The following is a 24984-nucleotide window of genomic DNA, read 5'->3' on the forward strand; positions in this document are numbered from 1 at the left end:
CTTCATTCTATCCTTCCATATCTTATAGTTATCTCTGTTGAACTTAAGACCTTTCCTCTTCATCATTAGGATAGGATCTTTTCCTCAACCAGTTAAGCTTACAACATAGAGGACCTGGAGGACGCTCTGATACCAATTGATGAATAATGATGAATAGTAAATACTCAACATATACTGAGAGGGGGGGGTGAATCACTATAGCCAAAAATTTCCTTTAAACCACTTTGACTGCAAAAACTAAACTAATTGTTAAACAGTATCACCGATCTAAAACAAGGCACTACAGGTAAAACACAGTATGACTGTGAAAGACATAAACCAATAACAATTAGATCTTCACCACACCTAACATCTCCTTTCCACTTCGCCCATATGCATAAACAAGTAATACATCAAAAATATAAAGACCACTGGATTAGCATGCATTACCACTTAACAAAAAATACTAATCATCACATGAAAAAGTATCACACATAACACACAATTTTTTCACGTGGAAACCCAATTGGGAAAAACCATGGTGGGGATGAATACCCACAAGTTGTTCTTTGAACTCTTCTGAAATCTGCTCTGTTAGGAGCCTAATCCGGTTAAGGACTTTACAATAGGTTCTACTAGGAACCAATCCTGGTAGGGATCACCCGGTTAAGGGATGGCTAAATACCCGGTAAAAGGTTAGAACCCTGTTAAAGGTTACCTCACAAGAGGATTTGAAGAACTCGTTGATTTGAGTCACCCTGTTAAAGGATTTACACAAAGCCTGTTAAAGCTACCCGGTTAAGGGATTTTCCAACTGCTAAAATGGTTAGAAGTCAATAGGTAATACACTAATCTGATAACAACACTCAATGCCAATGTAGATCCACTTTAGTTCCTTTGCTTCTGCAATCACACTTTGCAGGTATCAACACACTTTTTCGGTCTAGCAAAAATCAAGTATCTCTTCACTTGGATACACACATAACATTTGCCAACAACTTCACAATACAAATCATCATCGACCTTATAGGAAATAGATAGGTTGGTGGCATAAACCCTAAACCCTAAACATTTAGGTTATCAATACAGTCGGTCCAATCCTGACCATTCAATCACATTGCATTGAATAAAACAGTCTGGAACAGATCTCAAGATGTTCTCCATCATTCGTTCTTTGTTGCTTCTGGAAGCCGATAACCCATCACGCGCTCTCTACCATTTATTGAGACTTTGTACATTCCCGAGGTAGATAGGATCAATCTTCTTCATGCAAGATCCTCAAGGAAATCCTTTAGGCACACAAGGCTGTTGAGGCAACATGATCGGATCTCCATTTCAATGCTAACCCATCACAGGATGTCGTTGGTCGAATCACATAGACTTGAAATGCATCAACTGGAAACCCTGAAGCTGTGACTACCAACTGGTAGTCATACTAAATGAAACCCTGATACAAAACTTTCCATATACCGGTTCACATTCCAACATACCACTTCACTTGAACCAACATACTGATTCACTTTTTCACATATACCGGTTTACATCATCATACCGGTTCTTTTTCTAGTTTGCTTACTTCAATATACCAGTTCATACTACAGCATATTGACATCAATGACAACATACAATATCATCATGTCGTCAAACTCTGCACATATGCCAATAGGTTTCACATGGTCGGGTGGTATATTGCCTTCTTCCATTGGGATACTCTCCTTGGTGTTGTGTGTGTGGATTGGAATTCTTCATGAGATTGCACTACACACTTTACGCCTTGATTATGTTCCGAAAAGAGTATGTAGGCAGTCTAGGGACAGAGTTGTCCCTAGTACTCAGGCGTTCGAAGATGTGGATTAGGATTTGGTTAAGGATGGGTTGTTGTTTTTTGAAGCTCTTTAGTCCTTCAAATTAAAGGGTATAGATATACTAATTTAAAGATTAAAATTAATTTAGTGCATACTTAGAAGGAATCTCTTATGGATTTTCTTGACTTCCCAAGGCTTTAGGTCATATTCTGAGGTGGAACTCAAGCTTGTTTTATATAATTATTTTTATATACTCTTAAGTACGGTGACCTCAGTGCACTCCTAGTAGGGGAGTGTAGTCTTTAGAGAGTGACTCAAGACCCAGATAGTCTCGATGAGTCTAAGTCTCTAGCCAGAGCACTTCCTATTCTTTATGAATAGATACCTACCCTATTTGGGTAGATGCCTATCCCGAACTGGATATATTAAACCCCTTGTCCCATATGGGTAGATGCCTAACCCATATGGTTAGATTCCTATCTTGTTTGGATATATGCCTATCCTATTTAGAAATATGTACCTGAGTATGCGATTGAATCAAACGCAATTAAGAATATGTAATAAGAAAAAAAAAATTAGTCAAAATTTTCAGGTTAAGTTAAGTGGGTCATTACATTAAATGATTAGATAAATATTTATATATGTTCATAATTTGGAATATGTAGTTTATCTTGATAAGATAGTATAATCGATAAATATATTTAAAATTTGGTTACATATAGCCAAGCATTGATAAAGATAGAATAAAGGCTTAAATTAGATATTTTCAGATTATTAGTTTTGAGTAAAGAGTTACCTTTTGCAAATAATTATATGCATAATGATATATTTGGAAATTAGTTATATTTTTGAGAAAAGTATAAATGTTATTTCATATAATCAATTAATCATGTGGCTAAGTTTTGTTTAGGATTAGTTATATGTATATGTTTTCATATGTACCTGGGTAATCTCCTTTTTGTTTGTCATTGAACAAATATAATGAAAGCAAATTTGTAGAAATGGTTTACTAGGTTTGTGAAATAATATGATTTCAGTTAATTGAGCTAATGGATTAATGGAATCAATGTTGATTTGGAACTATTTGATGTATAAGTGTTATTATGGTCTCTTTGGTAGATTTGAATGAACTCTCTTGTATTTGGCATGATGAGACCTTGCTTTTACTTTTGGATCTTGTCTTTCATTGTGGGGATATTCAGATGTGTGGTTTTATGTGTTTGAATTCCAGAGGCTTAGGTAGGGAGTTTGTGGATTCTTTATTGTATAGTCATGCCTTTCTTTTGATGACAATTGTTCAAGTTTTGTATGATTATGATGTTGGATGGTGTTTCCTAGCCTACTTTGGATACTTCATGTATGTTATCTTATTCTAGCAAGAGAGCGAAGCCTTGCTATGGTATTTGGGTGTTTTACCATCCTATGATATCCGGCTTGATCTTTTGTGTTGCTTGGATTTCCTAGGTGCAATAAAGGGGGAGTGTCTTTCATTGGGGGTCGGGACCCAGAGTGATCACCAGGGTAACTCAATGGGATTTTTGTAATCAAGTGAAAATACTAAATAATGAACTTGGGTGGGCAGTTAGTTCACATTAATAAAGATTAAATTGTTTCCTATCTTATGCTCGGGTGCATGTTTAGGGATGAGGTAAGTAGAGAAGGGCCTGGAATGGCTTCCACCAATTTTGTCCTTTCGAAAGGTTGGTGTGGTCCACTAGTGTTTTCATGGGGGTTGGGGGTCGAGAGAGGTCACCAGGGTAACCCAGGAAGGGGGTCGGGACCTAGTGAAGAATCACCAGGGTAACTCATGACAACCTAGTGATGACACTCTTCCCTATTGCATACCTAGCGGTTCCCTTGGGTTTTTCCCTTCTGTGCATTGCTTGGGCCTATAGAAATTGGTTGTTTTACTTTTGAGTTCCTATGATCATATTCTTGTGGGTCTCTTGTGAGTGTAGCATTGTGAACCTCGTGCGAGTCACTTGTAACTTCTTGTTTTTCCTTTCATCTCTCGGGTCTAGCTGATACCTCCTAGCACAGGGGGTGGACTTGATGGTACCACATGGTTGGGTGGAGTGGTCTTCGTACCCATTCAGTTTTGGTTCGTCCAACAACATGTTCATGATGGTTCATGGGAAGATTGGAGACTTTCATTATGTACCAAATTTATGTATTCACTCCATTGTTGTACTCGTGGAGATTATATCCTTATGGATACCCTGTGATGTAATTGGTGATCTTATGTATATTGTCATGGAAATGTAATTATTGTATTTTGATCCTTGTAAGATAGCGCTATCTTATTTTATGTTATTTCTTATGTCTTTTTTTGTTGGTTGATGTTATCCTTGAGTAACATTATTGTTGGGCCTTGAGGACTTTGCTAGTTTATTCTTGAACATATTTTCCTTATCATGATGTTTCATGTATCTCAATGCAATTGTATGGTTTAATTTTTAATAACAAAAAAAGAATTATTCTCATTTTCATTATTTTGTTTGTTTAAGTCCTTTAGGCCTCATAACGGAGCATTACATTTGGTATCAGAGCCCATGTTCAAACATTGGGATCTCTAGATAAGGTTGTGCCCTTAGTCTGGTTGGTCTTTTTGTCGTATGCTTGGGATTGATGTATAGGACCTTGTAAGTCTTGGGGGGTTTTGTGCTCTATGTCTCTTGCCTGTTCTTTCTGAAGATCCTCATTGAGTATAACGTGTGTATTCACTTCTTACTCTTACCTTCTTGATGTTAGTGCTTGTTATTTGAGTGCATGTACTTCTGATTGCTTTTAAGGTCCACAATTACTCTTATTATAGAGGAAATTATATATATATACATATATATATATATACATATATATACATATATATACATATATATATATATATACATATATACATATATATACATATATATACATATATATACATATATATACATATATATATATATATATACATATATATATATATGTATATATATATATATATATGTATATATATATATATATGTATATATATATATATATATATATATATATATATGTCTCCCAATCTGATGTGGTATTTTGCAAACTAGCTTATTGTGTTGGATAATGTACTGCTTTAATATTGAAAGATATGGTGATGTGCTTGATAATAGTTTGTTTTTTACATCAAAATATCCTCAAAATGCCAACATGCCAACATTGTGGACCCCTTGTCCTCATGGTTGTAACTCCCATCAACCAAGTCCTCAAACTAGTATTGGGGATACCATACTTGATTGATGCAGATCTAATTGAAATGTTCTTGTGTTCTACACTGACAACTACTATTTTTATGTCAACTAGTGACCACTTTTTAATGGGCACATGTGAGGGCAGTTGCAGATTACATGATTCATGAACATGTTGAACAACAATTTCAACAATATTTCCAACAATAGGCTCTTGTTCAACAATAGCCTCGACATGAGATTTGATGTTTGTTTTTTTGGCACAATTAGGAAGAACTATTTATTCATTGGGGACTGTACTCACTTTCTCATTGAAGTGCACCCTATGAGTGACTATAATTGTCTACCTTCCTCTTGATTTGTTTCCCTTTTTACATTGTGCCACGATTTTCACTTTACCTACACCCATTGTAGAACCAATATTACTTGTTATTGATATGTTTTTCAATATCATAAACATAAACATGACATCCTTATAGTGATCAGAAATTGATAAGATGGGTGGAGAGAATGTATGTCGCATAATGGTGAAACTAATCAAAATATTATGACAATTACTCTGTACATGTCATGTCATTGAAGTATATACACGTTTGACATTGTGACAATTTATTGTTTGTGCAGGTAGCAATAGTAGATGGAGTTGATACATAAACACTATAACCAACACTACATGTTATTGAAGCATAAACATGTTTGTGAATAACCAGCATAACACGTTTGAGACCTAAAAACATCTCTTTTCACCAATTTTGGGGATTATATATATACATAAATAGTGTAACCAACATTACGTGGCATTGAAACATGTGGTATGAGTATATGTATGCATGTGTGTGTGTGTGTGTGCCTGTGTGTGTGTAGATACATATGTGTATACATAAATACATATATATACATATGTACATACATACATATACATATATATAGACACACACACACACATATGCATGTATGTGTATGTGTATATACATATATGTATATATATACATTTATACACATAGATATATACATACATGTACATATAGATATATGTATGTAGTTGATGTGGCCTATCGACTGGCTTAATTAGTCTAATTAGTAGCTGGCTTAAGTAGCTGATTTATACACACACATACATACATACATGTACATATAGATATATGTATATATACATACATACATACATATGTGTGTGTGTATGCATGGATGCATGTATGCATACATACATACATATATGTGTGTGTGTGTGCATGCATACATGCATACATACATACATACATACATACATACATATGTGTGTGTGTGTGTCTATATATACATACATATATATATACATATATATATACATATATGTATATATATATATATATATATGTATATATATATACATATATATATACATACATATATATATATATATATGTATATATATATATGTATATGTATATATATGTATGTATAAATATTTGTATGTATATATATATATGTATAAATATCTATATGTATATAAATATAAATATATATGTGTGTGTGTACATGTATATAAATATAAATATGTTTGTTTGTGTGTGTGTGTGTGTACATACATACATAGATATATGTGTGTGTATACAACAATAAAAAAATTTAAAATATCCAATTACAAAATTAAATTACACCTAATTCTAAGTGTTTATCCATATGGGCCCACTCACATTTTTCACTTTAATGTTAGAAGTGTGTGACCATTTAATTTTATGACCTCTTTTTTATCTCCACCATAGGTCATGTGTAGAGCTTGGCTGTATGAGTTGTTAGGTGTCATTGAGCCCTGAAAATTAAAATAAAAGAAGCTTTTTTGGGTTTCATTGAGCCCCAAAAAACAAAACAAAATAAACTTTGAGTCTGACAAGAAAATAATTGATCAAAGTCACAAGAAAAGGTGAATAAACCTACATATATTCTCCAAAACAACAATGCACGATAAACACATAATATAACATGTGTTTATTCCAAGGGTGAGATATCAGGGTTTGTAAGATAAAGACAAACACAAGTACATGAGAAGAGATAAGTAAACTAACATTGATAGATTTCCAAAGATTTGAGATATTAGGGTTTGTAGAATAAAGACAAACACAAGTACATGAGAAAAGATAAGTAAACTGGCATTGATAGATTTCCAAAGATTTGAGATATCAAGGTTTGTAGGATAAAGACAAACACAAGTACATGAGAAAAGATAAGTAAATTGACATTGATAGATTTCCAAAGATTTGAATTAGTAATGTACATGCTAAGTTAGCAAAGGTTCACATGCTAAGTCGCTAAAGGGTCAATATATTGTGACAGAATGCAGTCTCATTCAAAGGGGAATTCATTTTAAGAAACTATAAATAGGTGGGTTATGTTCACAAAAACAACAAAAAGTAGGAAAGGAATACAAAGTGCATAAGTGCAAATCGCAGGCATGACATCTATATTTGGTGAAAACTATAAGTGTGGTGATGAAAGCACTGAAGATCAGTGCAAAAGGCTCTTAAAATGTGAGGATAATAAGGTTAGGTAGGCTATTATAATGGTGTTAAAAAGGTGTTATGCCTTTGATAAACATGTACATGATGGAGAGGTGTATAGACAATTTTTCACTCCACTGGCCTAAATAGTTGGCTCGAAGGATTGGGCAAGAAAGGTTGGGAGCAAGTTAGTTGTAAAACATAATTGGACCTCTATATTCAAATCTTTGGATGATATCCAGATGGGAGAGATTTCTAGTTTTCTAAGAGCAATATTTGATTTGAATAGGTAGGGTAAGTAAGAGAAGATGAAGTATGCTTGGTCCATTTTCAAGTATTGTCTGATGAAGGATGATTTTGGGCCTATTAATGTGTTTCATGTATCTAATCTTGATGTTTTTCCTGATGATGATATGTAATGCATCTAGGATTTTGGTGTTGTAATGGTGTAAATTTGGAATTAGGGTTTCAAAAAATAAAACCACTGACTAACCAAATTAACCATACATTGAAAGAAGGGGGTAAATCCAATAGATCTAGTCACAATTTGATTAGAAAAGGGGTTGAGAATACTGATCAGATTTACCAATTTGGGTGGGTCTCCATCTTTCTTGGTTGAAAATCGGATGATAGTTATGAAATTAGGGCAAAAGTATGAATAATTAAAGTCAACTATTGAAAACATAGTGGTACAAACATCTCATATAGCCACAAACTGAGATCTGGGAAAAATAAGATATTTAGAACATGTTCCAAAAAATTCAACCTAATTTTTTGGGACCAGGTAGTACAGATTTGGCCTGGTCCTTCAAATTTTTCTTCATCATAAGCTGAACTTGTTCATCACTGTCGACTCCACCAAGATTCTTAAGTACAACTCCTGAGCCTATTCCCTACATACAAAAAGAAAGGAAATAGGGTTTTGCATATGGGTTTTCCTTAGGTCAAACCACAGTTTAGGAATGAACCTTGAATGAAATAATGAAAATATTGAAATAAATACTAAGGAGATATACCTCAGATCTTCAATTGTTGATGATGATGCAATGCTCTTTGAATGTAATCACAAATGTTGAATGTAATGGCATGACAAACACATGAACATGAAAAATCTTAATCACAAACATATGCTTGCATGAAAATTGATGAAACTTGGCTCAACAATTCTTGAAGGATGAAATGCAACCTTGAATCTCTAAAATGCTTGATGATGAATTCTTCATGAATGCATGAATGATACGGATAGTCTTATCTTTTTTATTAGGTTTTTTAAATGAATTGATAGGATGTCTTTATATAGGGTTTACTAGTTCATTTACCAATTAGGCTGACCTCCACCGATCAAGTGTAGCAACAGGGACCAAATGCCATTAGGGAGAAACAAAACTTGCCCCATTTCAAACTGGGGCCTATTTAAGGGGCGCTAGGGAATTTTAGGGTGCCCTGGTCTAGACCAAGGTGCTCCATGCTCTGGTCCTCTAGAAAACAAGACTTGTCAATCAACAAATAAGGAAGGGACCTCTCAAGATGGAGTCCACTCAATGGTGTTCATGACCTAAAGGGTTGGAAAAGGAGCCAAAATGGACCTAGAGAGGGGATGGAGATAGGACACACAAACGTAGGAGTACAAACGCGAGGTGTAAATTGGATTGGTTATAATTTACAATGCTACATTTATCCCCCACTTTAATGGGAGTATGAGGCTATACAAATACACGTAGTAAAGTAGAAAGATGAGAGAGAGAGAGAGAGAGAGAATTAGGAGCAACAAAATCACAAGGAGATAAGACATCGCTAATTTCAAGGAACCAAGCCCTCAATATTAGGATCTTAACTCACTCAATCACATACAAAGACACGCAAATTCAAATAAAGAAAAAATGCACACAACATAAGGGGTTAGCACTAAAAACAAAAAGGATCCAAGTGAACTAGTTGAAGAGACCTCGATAATCAAATGTCTCAATCACTAATGTCATTCTTGGAATGCTTTCACAAGAACATAAGTGATCATGTAAAAGAGGAAGATCATGCATCAAATGATGAACCATGATCCACAAATAGAAAAGCTATGAGCTTGTGGGAAGGAGAAAGGGGAGAACATGGATGCCACGAGCTAGCAAGTTGCATTATGCTAGGTGATCCAACATAAGAAGAGAGAGGTTGTGGAATCGACAAGCTAGAAAGTTGTGTTATGGTAGGTGACCTGTGGGAACATGAATACTCATGGGAGAAAATTTGTATTATGTTGTGTGATTCATGTAAAGAGGGAGAGTCAGAATAGTCTAGCAAGTTGTGTTATGCTAGTTCTACTCTCTGACAAAGGAAGAGTTGAATGATCTAGCAAGTTGCTCTATTCTAGTCAACTCACCCTGCTGCATATGATGTTGTTTGGTTTTAGGAGTTAAGCATCTCATATAAGACTTATTGGTCCAGTTTTGAGCATACAACAACCCGTATAAGATATGAAAAAAAAAAAATTGGTTTCAGGCATGAAGCATCTCGTATAAGACTTGTTGTTTTTGTTTCAAGAATGATCACCCTGTATAAAAACATATAAAAAGGTTGAGTCTAGTTTAGGGTATGAAGTATCTCATATAAGACTTGTTGGCCTGGTTTTGAGAATGAAATCCCTGTATAAGACATGCAAAATATAGTACAAAGAGGGTGATATGTAATTTTATATGCTAGAATTGGAAACTAAAATATTGTTAAAACTATAAGATTCAATCACATAAAACCTAATTCTTCAATCAATCCACCATACACCAATGAAGAACCTAAAATCATGCAAAACATCAAAATAGAAAGATTATACCATTCACATACTCATAGGGTTTGATCTCCATTGTTTTCTATCTCCATTGATCTTGCTTGATATTGATTAAAGTTTCTCTCAAATTTTGTATTGCACACAAGAGCTCAATAGAGAATAGATTGTGGTTATGTATGCAATTTGGTAGTATTTAGATGCTTCTCTTGATTGATTGATATATAAGGATAGGAAAAGATATCTCTTTTATAGAGATCACCCTAGAAATGGAGGGTTGGGATTAAGAGGTGGAAGGATAAATGATTGGCTCATATTAGAGGGTAGGTATAAAAAATGATAAATTATTAGAGAGGTGGTTAGAGGTAAATAAAGAGATGAACGACAAGCGTCATAGAGGGAAAAAGCTAATGAATTAATTAATAAATAAAAATATTTATTTAAATGAGTAAAGGCTAGAAGAAGCTTATTGAATAAATTAATAAATAAAAATCTATTTAATTAATAGAAGGCCTAGGCTAAAATAAATAAATAAATATTTATTTAATTAGGCTAGGACAATTTTAGGTGTCTACATTTTGCCCCTCTTTGAGACAATGCAACTTGTCGCATTATTTCACAAAAAATAATAATTCACTAATACAAAAGGTTACCCCTGGTAAGGATGTTGGCATGCCCCCTCGAGAGATTGGGTGAAAAATTTGCAAAAGATTTAGACAATCTCTCGATAAAAAGAGAGGAAACATCGATGTAATGCTTAAAATTGCATATGCAATAGGACAAATAAGTTTTTAGAGCTAGAGTTGCAAATGTGATAGATAGATGTTTCTAATGAAGCTAAAGTGACAAATGTGATAAACAAATGTTGCTGATGAAATTGAATAGTTGCCCCATTAGGATAAGATAAGTGATAGTTGCTGAAGCAATAGCAATAAATGTGATAGAAAAATGTTGTTGATGAAGTTGAAGCAACAAATGTGATAGACAAAGGATGTTGATGAAACTGATATAGATGACAAAGTTGATAAATTTGATAAAGATGATAGAGTTGATGTTGATGCAATTGTGTTTGCTTGTAGGTTAGTCTTGAGGAGGGGTTCCATCACTAAGGATAGGAGGGTTGGACCACCATCAAGATCTCAAATGCCTTTGAGAGAAACTAGTTCCAAGGGCGAGAGCTCATCATAGCTCCCTCGGATCTAGTTTTGTATCAATACTTAGTTTTTTGTATGATGGTAAAGACACCTACGGGTGATTTTGTAGCCATTTTTGAGATATTGGCATCATTGTATCATGACACTTATTATTTTTTGATATATATATATGAGATGAGACCTATTCCTAGTGGCTATATGATTATATGATGATGCATGATGCTTATGATGTTTACTTATGATGATTTGGTGATTTATATGCATGTTATGATTCTATTAAGGATGCGATGATGATGATTCTCTATCATGATGATGTAGTTATTCTATGTGACGCTATATATGTTTATGCGATTATGCTTATGCACTTGATATGATGAGATGATTTATATGATGCAGGGTTAATGTATGCTTTCTTGTGATGGATGCAATATGGTTTATGTATGACATTGCATGATGATGCATACGTAATGAAATAATGGAATGTTTATGAAGTAGTTTGTTTATGACTTGATTTTTGTATGCTCCTAGTATGATTACATTGTATGTCCTATACTATGATGGCATGATGTTATTATGTGATGGATGGATGCATTTATGATGATTATAAACTATCCTAATGAATACAAGACTAACTATGTGGTGATGCAAGATGCATGTGCATGACTTTATTTTTGGTGTATCATTATACTTAGTCAAATGGTGCATGGCTACATGGGACAAAGGAAAATGAAGAAATTGAGAAATGGAAGGTAGAAGATATGGAAATAAAATGAGCTTCTTGTGAACTTGTCATCATTGAGCTTATTATGGCAAATGTGTTGTGACCATCCAGACATAGATTCGATCTAGATAGTCATTGTATTATTTTCATGGAGATCATACAGTAACAAACAAGGAATGCCCATGTTCACACTAGACCCATAGTCTCCTCATATCCATGGATGAGCCATAGTGTTACTAAGAGACCATCCACAACCAACAAATAGGTGATCATGCCCCATCCTGGCTGCTCTAGTCCATAGACATCCTTGAGAAGTACAACAAACATGACACCACAAAAGATCAAATCAAAAGAAAGTCAAATACTTGACACTAACAAATACTAAAATCTTCAAGTCATAATTGCTTCTCACCACATGTGTTAACATGTTTGATCTCGTGACAATGTTGTCATCCTAATAAAGGAGAGATAACACTAAAGAAACTTGTTATAGTCAATTTTTTGCAAAAGATTGATTTGTTGAAATCCCACTACTACTTGTGTCTCATCTCAAATTGACTTACTTCATGAAACCGATACTTTATTGGAGAGAAAAGCGAAAACTTTATTGCAGATTAGTAATGCAAGTGATTTTTTATAGGAGATTGTACATGGAAAGAAGGAAGGATTGGAAATATGATGCTCCTAACAACATGTGATTCCAAGGATCCACTTCCATCACTAGGTTTACGATATGCTCCCTAGTTATAGATAGGACCTAATTTATTATGGGTGAAGGGAAAAGTGGAAAGTATTTATTATGGATGGTGAACCAATCCTAGGTAGATAAATAACAAGCCATGATGGGAATGGATGTTTATTATGGAATGATAGGATGTGGGTGTGTGCAAAGTGAAGGGATGATATTGAGTCCTGAAGGAGGGAGGAACAAAAGTCCCTACGCATGGCACCGATAACCCTATTTTCACCTTGGTACTTTCCTAGGGCGCCACCAAAGTGGTTTTCACTGTTTGATGAATTTATTTATCTTTAGTTTTTTCAATTTTTCAAAAAACAAGTTGTGTCACAAGGCACCTATTTACCAAGTTTTCACAAAAGTGACGATTTTTTATTTTTATGATTTTTTTGTATTTTTTATTTTTTTTTAATTTTTTGTATTTTTCAATAGGATTCCCTAAAAAGCTATGTGTAGAATCTATGAAGGTGCATGTTGTTGATAGGATCATCCAATGGTTCTCCTTTAGGTGTTAATAACTGATATGCACCTGAGCCATAAATTGTTGTAATGATGTAAGGCCCAAGCCAATTTGATACAAACTTACCCCTTTTCTGTCTGGCTTGTTGATTTTTGGGTTTTTTCCTAAGGATCAAGTCACCTACCTCAAATGTGTGAGGTTTCACCTAATGATTGTAACTACAGGTCATGCATTGTTGATATGCTTTCAAGTTATTGAATTCATTTTATCAATGCTCATCTAGTAATTCCAAATCTTACAAGTGGGAGACCCTCCAATCTTTGTCACTGATGAGATTATGTAAGGAGACCTACAAAGATGGTTACTTGACCTCAATGGGAAAAATTGCTTTGGCACCATAGAAAAGTGATTAAGGGATAGCTCCAATGGGGGTGCAGACACTAGTACAATATGCCCATAGTGTGGGATTAAGTTGGATGTTCCAGTTGCAACCAACATCATTGATTGTCCTTTTAAGTATTTTGGGAATGGTTTTGTTAGAAGCGCCATTTCCTTGGGGATAGTGTGGAGTGGAAAAGTGATGTTGGATGTGAAATTGGTTACAAAGCTCATAAACATCTTGATTTTTTAAGGGACATGCATTGTTTATGACAATGGAAAGGGGAACATCATATTGGCAAATGAATGTAATTGAGGATAAAATTTGCAATTTGCATACCAGTGATTTGGATGAGAGGGAGAACCTCAATACATTTTGTGGAATACTCAATGATTGTGATAATGAATTTATGGCTATTGGATGATGGAGGGTTAATCTTTCCCATGAGATCAAATCCCCACTGATAAAAGAGCCATGGTGTGGTGATCAGTTGAAGATCTTATGTGGGTGCGTGTATTAGATCTCCATGAATCTAACACTGCTTGCATTTCTTGGCAAACTGGTATGCATCATTTTCCATTGTAGGCTAGTAGTAGCCAATCCTCATAAGTTTATTGGCTAAGGTTGGACCACTAGAGTGATCCCCAAATATACCTTTGTGGACTTTATGCAATGCGATTTTAGCTTCCTCTCTCTCTAAACATCTGAGAAGAGAACCATCAAGAACCCATCAGTAAAGTGTTATCGATGATGACATAGCGAGATATTTGGCAGATGAATGTACGATGTTGGTTATTGGAAAGGTTAGGTAGAAGGTTGTTATCATGAAAGTAGGTGAAAATGTCATCGTACCAAGGAGAATAGGGACCAATAACACATATTAGTTCAGAAGGAGTGATCTCATATGAAAGGACCAAAAGATTATCCACCTAGAACTCATAGTGGGTTGTGTTCTATGTCATATCGATCAAGAGGCAATGGTAGCCATGGCATTTGTAGCTCAATTTTTTTCTCTCGGTATCTACTCAAAGACTATCTCTGTGAAGTACTTCTTGAGGTCATCCATCATTTTCTTGTAAGGCATTAGTTTCTCATCTTTGGTTTGACAATCATCATTTTCTTGATGGATCACAAGTTGAGAGTCACCAAACGCATGAAGTTCCTCGATCCTCCACTGTACTACAATCCGTAGACCTGTAGTTAATTCCTCGTACTATGTGATGTTGTTTGTGCAAAGGAATGATAATTGATATGACTTAGGAATAGAACCCCCTTGAGGTTTAATAAAGAGTATGCCTACTCATGATCCATGTTGTGTAAAGGATCCATCAAAATAAAGTTGTCATAATCTTTGATTGTGTCATTGTGAAGATCCATTCATCCAAAAAATTTGATATAAGAGGAGATTTGTCAATCATTGGTGCCTCCACAAGTTGATCTACAATGACCTATCCCTTGATGGATTTTCTACTATCATACTCAATGTCAAATTTTATTAACATCAGTACCCACTTAGCCAACCTTCCTATGAGAGTTGCCTTGGTGAGTAGATATTTAAGTGGATCAATTCTTGCTATGAGCTTTGTTTTATGAGTTAGCATGTAATATCACAATTTTTGTGAAGCAAAAACTACGACAAGACACACACTCTCAGTTGGAGTGTAATTAAGCTCATGCCTGACCAAAGTACAACTGATGTAGTAAATGGCTTGTTCTTTTCCTTCATGGTCTCATCGAGCCAAAAGTGCCCCCAATGTTGTTGTTGTTGTTGATATGTAGAGTAACAATGGTTTTCCTTGAATTGGTGGCATGAGTACTAGTGGATTCATGAGATAGTCTTTGAGTAATTGAAAAACTTGTTGGCGCTTGTCATCCCACTTAAAATTGATATTCTTGTGAAGAAAATGTTGAAATGGATGGCACTTATCTATGAGCTGAGCTATGAATATGTAAATTGATTGGAGATTTTCTTATAATGATTTTAGTTGTTTGATGTTCTTGGGAGGAGGCATTTCTTAAATTGCTCTGACTTTGGTTGAATCTACTTCAATGCCTCATTGTGATACTATGTATCTTAGGAGTTTCCCAGAGGTCACTCCAAAGACACATTTCATACGATTTAATCCGGCTTTATACTTCTCCAAGCGATTAAAGAATATTACTAGAACATCTAAATGAGCTTCCCTTGTAACTGATTTTCCCAATAGGTCATCAACATAATCCTCCATGTTAACATGCATGATGTCATGAAAAATTATTGTCATGGCTCTTTGATATGTGACACCTATGTTCTTCAATCCAAAGGACATGAAGTTACAACAAAAAGTACCCCAAGGACATGTGAATGTTGTTTTGTGTTGATCTTTAGGTGATATCTTGATTTTATTGTATCTAGAGAATCCATCCATCAATGACAGCATTGCATGACCGGTTGTGAGATCGACGATCAAATCAATGTTTGGCAACAAGAAGTCATCTTTGGGACAAGCCTTATTTATGTCCCTAAAATTTTTATATATCCTTATGGTTACATCTGGTTTTCCATTAGATACAAGGTTATAAATTTATTTTAAGTAGTAAATTGGCCTAATGAAGCCAACATCCAATAATTTTTCAAGATCTACTTTCACTACTAATAATGCCACCTGTGTATGCTTTTTTTTTACTATTTTTGTTTGACTGGTTTTACGCCTGGTGTTACTATTAAATGATGCATAACCAAGGTAGGATCTAATTCAGGCATATCCACATATGGCCATGCAAAATTTATCTCTCTTTGAAAAAATCTATGAACTTGGGTCATTCTATTTTTGTCAATGATTAAGCAAGGAAGATGTTATGTGATACTTTTGGAGTCCCAATGTTTTTTTTTATATTCTCTTAAATCAACATAGATGACTTCTCCTAATATGATGTTATGGGGAGAGTGTCAAACCTTCCATCATCTGGAACCTCATAGAGGTTTCCACCATTGAATGCATCCTTTATTTTTACTTTTTTGGGGTCAAAAAGTGTCAAGGTGCAATTTTCACTAAAAGACCCATCATTTATTTTTATTGTAATATTTTTGTGACTAGGAGGCTTATCACACTCTCCAAAGTATGCCATGTTGTTAAGTTCAATGGTGTATCCTTCTTTATGGTCCCTAAGAGGGAGATCATCTCTTATGCTAAGGTAATCAATGAAGGCCTCATCATTTTGGAATGTATCAAATCGTTGAGGTCCTTGTTGGTCCTAGTCAATGAGCTGGGTGTGAATGAGAGGAAGACCATTGGTATGTTCAAAGTGGACATGCATGAGAGTAAAGACACAAGAGGCTTTGGTTATGTCAATGAAGTCTGTTAGGGTTCTTTTTTGAAATTTTCCCACCATGAGGTTTAGGGCTTATCTTCTTTGTGTTAAAATTTTTAAGTCTAAAACCCTAAACCCTAAGTCTTATCCATGTTGTATTCTCTTTTTTGTTATATTTTAATGATGACCTTCAACAGCCCATTTCTAGTCATTTAAAGTTGCCTTTCAGGCCCTTTATGTCATTCTGGTGATCGGCCCCTTAGCGTTAGCCATCTAGTTCACCTTTTTATCATGGGCTTCATATTTACTGTGCACCTATGCAAAGAGAAATGTTCATGATAGCTACACAATTTTATCAACTTGTGCAACAATACTAACTCTGCAATGTCATTGCAGACGTGGCATGGGCTGACATAACAATAACAAGCTAAGCTGGCCACCACTAAATGGCTCATGTTGGAACCCACATGGAACATGGGACCCACTCAAAGACACTAAAAAGGGATAAGTCTTTGTGGGTGGGATGCAATACTATGTGAATAGTTTGAACAAGATCAATGGCTAGGGTGATCGTGTGATTACACAATTGATCAAAGGTGCATCGAAAGTTTAATTCTTCAATGTCACTATGGATGTGGCATGTAGGACCCGTAAAGGCTGATGATGAACACTCTGACCAATAAAGCAAGGACACATAGACAACTAAGCCATGCAATAAGAATATGGGACCTATGCCCCCTGCTTCTAGGTGCGATAAGGGGAGACATCTTCACAGGAGACTGATGGCTAAGATTGTCATGTGATTGCATGATTGAGAAGAGATGCATGGCCAAGCTAACTCCGCAATGCCATGAAGGCTTGAGGGCTAAAGGAAAAATAAAAAATATTAAATCTCCTACATTCTCACTTTTCATATGTCACCTACTGACCAGGAGTTTGTTGTTGGGGCTCCAATGTTCAAATATGAAATGCAACGACTATCTCCCGCCATCACACCAACATACGTTCCCACAATTAATGAATCCATTTTGCTCGTTATAATTTGAAGGCTTGAGGGATAAAGGAAAAATAAAAAATATTAAATCTCCTACGTTCTCGCTTTTCATATGTCACCTATTGACCAGGAGTTTGTTGTTGGGGCTCCAATGTTCAAATATGAAATGCAATGACTATCTCCCGCCATCACACCAGCATACATTCCCACAATTAATGAATCCATTTTGCCCGTTATAATTTGAATTATTCATCTATTTTAGTACCAATCTCACTCTAATTCATATTTACAATGCTTTGCATGTTTTGAGATTGTTTTGTATACTCACGCTCTCATAATTAGGGTTTTTGAGAAGCGATTATCTTCTGCATTTTCATTGCATTCCTATTAGATTTTGACCTTCTCTACATAATTCCAGATTTCTTATTGTTGTTTGAGTGCAAAGGGTTTAGCTTAAGCTAAATTTTTAAGGCTTCTCATTTATGTTTCATTGAGTCTTCCTATAAAACCCCAACCCTGGATATGGCAGAGTCCTCTAGTTTGGGAAAGAGGAATTTTTTTTAGGAGATCACTATCTAACTCCATGGATCAACAGAGACACATAAGATATCAAAGCTAGGGTCCAGACTAGATAAGTTCATTGTTGACCATTCTACAATAATTAGAGATGCATTGATTCCACTAAGAGGTTTTAGTGTCTAGAGAAGAGGGTATAACGAGAAAAAGAAAAGAGTCCTAGTGTCCAATATATGGAATTCTAATTTGACAAGACTAGCAGTGCCAAATGTCTATGTGAATACTGGATCAATTGTTGCAATTGTTGTGAACTATAGGCTTGGCACTAGGGAAATTATATCTAGTGAAGGTGGCAGGCTAATAGAGATCACTAGAGATGTCATCAATGAAGTGTTTATGCTCAACCCTAACACAGATTGGGCTATTGATCCGTACGAGCTAGATATGGAGTACAAGAAGAATGAACTCTTGTATAGAAGAAAATTGGCATCTTTTAGGCCTCCAAACATAAAGGGGAATGGAAATCTGACACCACAACAAACTGCCCCTTACTACATAGATTTGATTATTAATTATTTCCTAGACACACTATGCTTTATGTCAAGTGTGTGTTGCAGATACAAGGAACCTGATTCTAAATTGGATGCTAATGATTTGTATGGATATCCAAAATAGGGATATCAATAGGCCTAATGACTATGCCTCTTTGTTGGCTCAGGATTTTCATAATGCCCTATGTGATTTCAAAACTAGCAAATCGATTGTTTTTAGGTATTACTCTCTCCTAATGCATATATTCCTATATAAAGGTCTTAAGGTATGACATCCTGATTTGCAGATTGTAACCATGGCTAAAGGAGAATAGCTTCTGGTTTAGGAATGGACCTATATTTGGGACTCACATATGGATGAGTCAAACTATTTGGTTTTTGAAATTTTCTTTGTAAGAAAACTTTTAACTATTTTCCAAAAGGAGGTTAGATGGGGTCTAAGCCCAAAGGCTAAAGAATTTATTAGGCTGAAAGACCTTAAGCCTGAATTAGGTATCACCCACAATTAGGGATCAGGGTTCTATTTTAAGGACCACATAATCATAAGGATTTTTTGTAGCCCTGTTACTCCTAGGAATTTGCCTATCACTTTTTAAGATAAGGTGGTTTTCTTAGAAATCATGCATCAGCTAGTTGAAGCTGATAAATCCTTGGTAGGGGGATCACATAAGAAATGATCAATGATCCCATCCCAAGTAGTGATTGGGATTTATCATTTTTTGGATAGGAAAGTATATGATATTCTTGACTCTATGTTGAACAAGTATAGGCTTCGTCGAGCCAAGTATAGGTTTTATGACTCTGAATGGCTTATCAAAGGGCTTGGAAAGGCCAAGATGCAAGAGAATCATTGGGATGAAGAAGATGATGAAGACCTCATAAGGAATGCAAAGAATTATGAGGAAGTATTGAAAAGAAAGGAAAGATGGTATAAAATCCAATATGAAGAGAATAGAAGAAGGAAGAAGGACAGTTCTTATGCTCCTACTTGGGAGTCACTATTAATTCTAGAGGGTAAGATGAGGGAAATTTTTGCCACTTACATAGATGTTGATAATATGCCCTTATCTCAAGAGAGGCCCCACTTGGATGTAGTACCTCTAGTGCAAGTGGTAGAGGAGGAGAGGCCAAAATCTCCTCAGTCAATTGGCTCTCCCATTGGTCATGCTTCCCCTCCCCTAAGTCCTCAAGAAGCCCCATCCATATTTGTTATTGACCCTAAATCATCACACCTTTCCCCTTCAAAAAGGTTGCTCGTAGAAGTTGCTAAGAAGAAACCTATGGTTGGCTCATCCTCTATTGGCCCCCTTTCTCAAGTACCAGAGAGCCCAAGGGATGTGACCCCTTTGCACATGTTGTCCCCAAGAAGAGATATCTCATTTCAATCTTATAGGGGTTTTGAATTCCAAGGAGATGAGCCTCTACCACCACACAGATTTGATACAAGGATAGGGGTTACAATTCAAGATCCTCCCAAGGAATGGGCCCTAGATGCATTCAAACTCAGAGGAGATCATAGTGAAGATGTGAGATTGAATGCTTGTCAACAATACATGAGTGATGATGATTTTATAAATACTAGAGAGTTCAAGAAATTTGACAAATGAGATGGAAAGGAGTAGAGGTATTAAATTTGATGATTTGGAAAGTGAAGAGAGGGTGAGAATGAAGGATGAAGTTTTGAAGGCTACAAAGGAGTAATTTGCATATATGACTCCAAAGATAGGAAGGGAGATTGTGAAAAGGAGTACAAGAAGACCACTATCTTTGATGAATTGAGGAAGAGGCATGATATAGATTTAGATTCAATGGATCTGCCACAAAGGGAGAAAGTACTATTTGATGACCGCCTTGATCAATTAGTTATTTAGTGTCTTCATAGAGTTACAAGAAGACCTAGCATGAGCTATGAGGTTGATCAGTTATTTGGAAGCTTGTTAGTTAAGAGAGTGGCTGACACATCCATCACAGAGGCAACAAGCCTCAATCTAAATGTGCCAAAGTCTACTCATAAGGTGGCCTTGAAGGCAGAAGAGGAGGTCAACATTCTAAAGGAAAGGGTGACTACTCTATAGGTACAGTTATATGCAGGACCTACATACACACCCCGGAGTAGGATTGAGCATACATCTGATGAAGTTATAGGATTGAGGAATGATTTGGCTCAAGCTATATTAGAGATAGTCAGTTTAAGTAATGAGAAGGATGTGTGAAAGGCAGATGCTTTGTTGATGGAGAGGAGAGTAAAGATAGATATAGTAAGATCATTGTTAGAACCAAAGATCAATAAAATTTTGGACCATGTTGATGCAACATGGGATGATCATAGGGAGTTTCTAAGGCTTTCTTAGGAACATTTGAAGTGGCAACATTTTATGGCATGCTCATTATCTCATATGAGAAAGACAATTGCAATGTTAGAAATTTCACTAGTAAAGCCTCTCCCAAGTTTCTTACATACCATAGTTGAAGGCTTTAAGGCCATATTTGAAATGACCAATAAATTTTTTACTATTCACGGGATGTATACATAGAGAATTGATAATGAACTCAAAGGTGTTCATTTCCTGGTCACCAATCACATGCCTAATTTGTTTGATAGAGAGAGAAGCAAAATAGAGGGAGAAAAGGTCCTGAAGTCCAAGACAAAATAGGAAACTAACATTAGAACAATTTAGAGCCAGATGTTTTCAGATATAATTTTAGATGATTTACAACTCATCAAGAAATAAGGATCATACATGGATGAACTCTCAAGGTTTTATAGTGGTATGACCAGAATGGAGGCTATCATATCATAAATTGAAGACAACAACTAACAACAGCATCCCAAGGCTCTCTAGGACCTCAAGCAACATGGATTTGAATATTTCCAATCCTTTCCTCCTCCCTTTTCTATGTTTTAATGAATTTAATTTTTTGAATTTTCAAATTCACAATTTCTTGCCTTTTTGTAATCTTGATTTTTCTTTTCTTCTTCTCAGTTAAAAAATATATGATGGTGCACTTCTTGATTGAATTGCTAGTCTTTTCTTCTTCTCGGTTAAAAAATATATGATGGTGTACTTCTTGATTGAATTGCTAGTCTTTTCTTCTACCTCAAATATTTTTATCTCTATCTTGTATATTTATTGCATATCTTTTAGAAGAGATCATAAGCTTCTCTTTGTCACTATGTATTAAACAGGTTTGCAGGGTTATCACACATTTTAATCTAATAAGGGAGCTTGAATGAAGAAAAGGAGGATTCCATATCATCTCCAACATCTACTACCTACGGAGGAAGATAAATTAATGTATGTCTGTGTCAGAAGGATGAAAAGTTTTTTGTCTTTTTCCTGTCAGTCAGTCACCTACATTTTGAAATTGTAAAAGGCCTAAAGCTTGTTGCATCCTTATTTTCTAGAAAAGGATAATCAAGGCCTTGTATTTCTCCTTCTATCTCGAAATAAAATATAGACAACTATCTCTAAGAGAATATTGCATGCTTATTTTTCACCAAGGCTGAATAGTATGCAATAGTTATATAGAAGTTTGCAATACAATACTATGATTATATGTGTCCTACTTGCAGTGAATCTTGCAAAGGATCATGTATACAATTTTTGCATATGTAAAACACCTTGAAATACAATTAAATGATTTCAAATTTTTTCTCTTACTTGTTATCCAGAGTCTCGTATGAATTAATAAAATCAAGGGTTTTGAATTCATATCTCTTCATTGTGTTGATTGAGTGTGAATGAATTTTAGCTTCTTCTAAAGTAGGAGATTAAATTTGTTGATCTTTATTCAAAGGATTCTATGTAGAGAGCAAGTAGTGAATTACAATTGATAAATTCATCTTTTGTTATGGCTAATACCAGGTATTAATCACACTAGGCCCAAGGCAGTGCAGAGAATTGCATATTTTTTCATTGTAATAATGGTTCATCTAATGCATAGCCCAATGGACAAGGCACTGGTCATAATATTGTGCTGCTAACTGTAATAAGGAGAAAAATTTAATCAAAGCAACACAACAATTATTATATTTTACAAGTCTTTCATTTTCAAGTTTATAGGATAATCCAATTCTCATTGTGATCAGAATTATACTAGGATGAAGGCAACATCCCATGAGGTTTCAAGATCATTGATTCACATAGTAGTCTGAGAACATATTCGTTATAGCATCATATCAACCTGAAGGGATTAATAATGCTACTATAAGGGATACCCACCTTGGTCCTATAGAGCCTAAAGTGTAGAGAGTGTGATTAGTTTATTATCCCCAGTCATCACTCTATCAATTGGACCACTGATCCAAGGCCTTGAAGATTGAGATTGGCCTCTCATAGAGGATCTTTGGAGTAATCAATTGAGAACACCAATAAATTCATCATGATTTTCTTATTACTCTCCTCATTGGTCTTGATCATAAGAGAAACTATATCGATGTCACTAGAAGGACACTCAGCAATGAGAGTTCTTGATTTTTTTAATATTTTCTTAGAGCCTCGAGACGTAGAGGGTTTGAGATCCCAAAAAGTCTTTATCCATGCTTTACCACTATCTTTCTTATCTTGGGGTATATAATCTGATGATGCTAGACCAACTTTGAATAACTCTCTAAACTTTTCTTTTGTTGTAGGTTTGCTAGGTTCTCTGAACGTTTCTTCAAGCTCATATTCATTGGATGATTTATCAGTATCCCATTCCCTTTCATTTGATTCTATTGAAAAATGGTATTTTTTAGGTTTTTCATTGGTGGAAGTGGGATAAGCAATTTATAATGATTCTTGGGAATGAAGACCATGTAACGTCAATGGTGCAAAGCCAAGCCCCTTTTTCCTCTATATCTTTGGTACTAGCTCGGGTTGTAATGGTTCCATAATGCCTTTCTTTTGTAATCCAAGGGGACCTTTTCCATCATATCCCATCTATTACAAGAACGTAATACCTTTTCCATAATTTTTAACTGGTATTCTAATGTGGTCTTGATTAGACTATTCCTCTTGTTCTTTGTAGATCATCTTGTATAGGTTTTCTTCTTCTTCCATTTCACCCCATCTTGTGGAAGTGGTGGCATCCCATTTTATGATTATTGTTTATATCTACTTTAATGGATGTGGTCTAGCATAAATATTAGTGAATTCCACTAAATGCCTTAGGTACATGGTTTGGTTGAGATCGTACTCTCTCATATCTTTGTCCTTGAATTTTCCTTTGATCTCTGATTTCTTTGAAGTGGAAGACTTTAGTGATTCAGGATCAGGGTATGTTGGGTTAGCTTCCCAATTTATAGGGACTATTGTCTCAGGTATTGGTCAAACATTATTGGAGTATATGTATGGGTTTGGATCGCCTTTAACCATGACTTTGGTTCCATAATATGGGAACTTGATGCATTGATGGTAAGTTGAAATAACTAGTTTTATAACATGTATCCATGGTCATCCCAAAAGTATGATGTATGTGAAATTAGGATCAAGGACTTGGAAATCCACATCTCTCACTATTAGCCCAACTTGAAGAGGTAGAGTGATTGCTTCTTTGGATGAGAATTCCTCATCATCATATGCCTTTATAGTGATGCTCTTTCTAGAGTCCACAATGTTTTCAAAGAATCCCAATGCTAAGACAACTTTCAAAGTGAAAATATTGAGACCTTCTCTTCCATCTATCAAGACTCATTTTATGTGATGTTTATGGAGGAAAGATTCAACGTGAAGTGATGCATTGTGTGGTTGTTTTGGAGATGTCTCATTTACTTTAGTGAATGTAAGGCAATGAGTACAAAGGTGTACCACCATGGCTTGGAACTGTTCCATGTGTAGATCGATAATATGAATGTCTCTTGTAAGATCTTGTCCAAAATTACTTTATGCGAAGGTGAAATGCACAAAAGTTCTAGGATTGAAATGAGTGGACGTGTCTTTCCCAATTGGTGTATA

This window comes from Cryptomeria japonica, chromosome 2 (assembly GCF_030272615.1).
Source record: "Cryptomeria japonica chromosome 2, Sugi_1.0, whole genome shotgun sequence".
NCBI lineage: Eukaryota > Viridiplantae > Streptophyta > Pinopsida > Cupressales > Cupressaceae > Cryptomeria > Cryptomeria japonica.